Here is a 2,741-nt window from a genome sequence, read left to right on the forward strand (position 1 = left end):
CCCGGGGTTCGTAAATCGTGGAAATCACTCCGGGACCCCCAAAACTAAGTAATAGTCCGAGAAATGGGCCAGAATTGGCCAAAACTATGATTGTTGATGACCTACACTTAAGCGCATCTTGGGGTTCAACAAGCATGGAAATCGCTTTGGGGCCCCAAAATGGTGAGTAATGGTCCACGAAACGGGTCAGAGTCGACAAAAACCGCGAGTGTTGATAACCAAGACGTAAGCGCACTCGGGGGTTCGTTAATCATGGAAATCACTCCGGGGCCCCAAAACAGTGAGTAATAATCCATGAAACGGGCCAGAATCGGCCAAAACTGCTAGTGTTGATGACCGACATGTAAACGCACCCCGCGGTTTGTTAATCATGGAAATCACTCCGGGACCCCAAAACAGTGAGTAATAGTCCACGAAACGGGCTAGAATCGGCCAAAACTGTGAGTGTTGATGACCGACACGTAAAAGCACCTTGGGGTTCAACAACTATGGAAATCGCTTCGGGAGCCCTAAATGGTGAGTAATAGCCCACAAATCGCGTCAGAATTGGCCAAAATAGCGAGTATTGACGACAGACACGCAAACGCACCCCGCGGATTGTCAATCATGGAAATTGCTCTAGGACGCCAAAACGGTGAGTAATAGTGCACGAAACGGACCGGAATTGGCCAAAATTGTGAGTGTTGATGACCGACACGTAAACGCACCCCAGAGTTCGTCAATCGTGGAGATCACTCCGGGACCCCCAAAACTAAGTAATAATGCAAGAAACGGGCCAAAATCGGCCCAAAATGCGCTTCTTAATGATCGACTCGTAAGCGCACCATGGGGTTCAACAACCATGGAAATCAATTTGGGGCCCCAAAATGGTGAGTAATAGTCCACGAAACGGGCCCGAATCAACCAAAACTGTGAGTGTTCATGACCGACATGTAAACGCACCTCGCGGTTTGTTAACCGTGGAAATCACTTCGTGAACCCAAAACAGTGAGTGTCCACGAAACGGGCCAGAATCGGCCAATACTGCGAGTGTTGATGACCGACACATAAACACACCCCGATGTTCGTCAATCATATGGAAATCACACCGGGACCCAAAACAGAGTAATAGTCCAAGAAATGAGCCAGAATCGGCCAAAACTGTGAGTTTTCATGACCGACACGTAAACGCACCTCGCGGTTTGTTAACCGTGGAAATCACTCCGGGAACCAAAAACAGTGAGTGTCCATGAAACGGGCCAGAATCGGCCATTACTGCGATTGTTGATGACCGACAGATAAACGCACCCCGGTGTTCGTCAATCATATGGACATCACACCGGGACCCAAAATAGAGTAATAGTCCAAGAAACGGGCCAGAATCGGCCAAAACTGTGAGTGTTGATGACAGACACGTAAACGCACCCCGTGATTGATTAACCGTGGAAATCACTCCGAGGCCCCAAAATAGTGAGTAATAGTCCATGAAATGGGCCAGAATAAGCCAAAACTATGATTGTTGATGACCGACACGTAAGCGTGCCTTGGGGTTCAACAACTATGGATATCACTTGGGACGCCAAAATGGTGAGTAATAGTCCACGAAATGCGTTAGAATTGGCCAAAACTGTGAGTGTTTATGACCGACACATAAACGCACCCCGGGGTTCGTAAATCGTGGAAATCACTCTGGGACCCCCAAAACTAAGTAATAGTCCAAGAAACGGGCTAGAATCGGCCAAAACTATGATTGTTGATGACCTACACTTAAGCGCATCTTGGGGTTCAACAAGCATGGAAATCGCTTTGGGGCCCCAAAATGGTGAGTAATGGTCCACGAAACAGGTCAGAGTCGACAAAAACCGCGAGTGTTGATAACCAAGACGTAAGCGCACTCGGGGGTTCGTTAATCATGGAAATCACTCCGGGGCCCCAAAACAGTGAGTAATAATCCATGAAACGGGCCAGAATCGGCCAAAACTGCTAGTGTTGATGACCGACATGTAAACGCACCCAGCAGTTTGTTAATCGTGGAAATCAGTCCGGGACCCCAAAACAGTGAGTAATAGTCCACGAAACGGGCCAGAATCGGCCAAAACTATGAGTGTTGATGACCGACACGTAAAAGCACCTTGGTGTTCAACAACTATGGAAATCGCTTCGGGAGCCCTAAATGGTGAGTAATAGTCCACAAATCGCATTAGAATTGGCCAAAATAGCGAGTTTTGACGACAGACACGCAAACGCACCCCGCGGATTGTCAATCATGGAAATCGCTCTGGGACGCCAAAACGGTGAGTAATAGTGCACGAAACAGACCAGAATTGGCCCAAATTGTGAGTGTTGATGACCGACACGTAAACGCACCCCAGAGTTCGTCAATCGTGGAGATCACTCCGGGACCCCCAAAACTAAGTAATAATGCAAGAAACGGGCCAAAATCGGCCCAGAATGCGCTTCTTAATGATCGACTCGTAAGCGCACCATGGGGTTCAACAACCATGGAAATCACTTTGGGGCCCCAAAATGGTGAGTAATAGTCCATGAAACGGGCCCGAATCAGCCAAAACTATGAGTGTTCATGACCGACACGTAAACGCACCTCGCGGTTTGTTAACCGTGGAAATCACTCCGGGAACCCAAAACAGTGGGTGTCCACGAAACGGGCCAGAATCGGCCAATACTGCGAGTGTTGATGACCGACACATAAACGCACCCCGATGTTCGTCAATCATATGGAAATCACACCGGGACCCAAAACA

Source organism: Triticum dicoccoides, chromosome 5B (assembly GCF_002162155.2).
Source record: "Triticum dicoccoides isolate Atlit2015 ecotype Zavitan chromosome 5B, WEW_v2.0, whole genome shotgun sequence".
Taxonomy (NCBI): Eukaryota; Viridiplantae; Streptophyta; class Magnoliopsida; order Poales; family Poaceae; genus Triticum; species Triticum dicoccoides.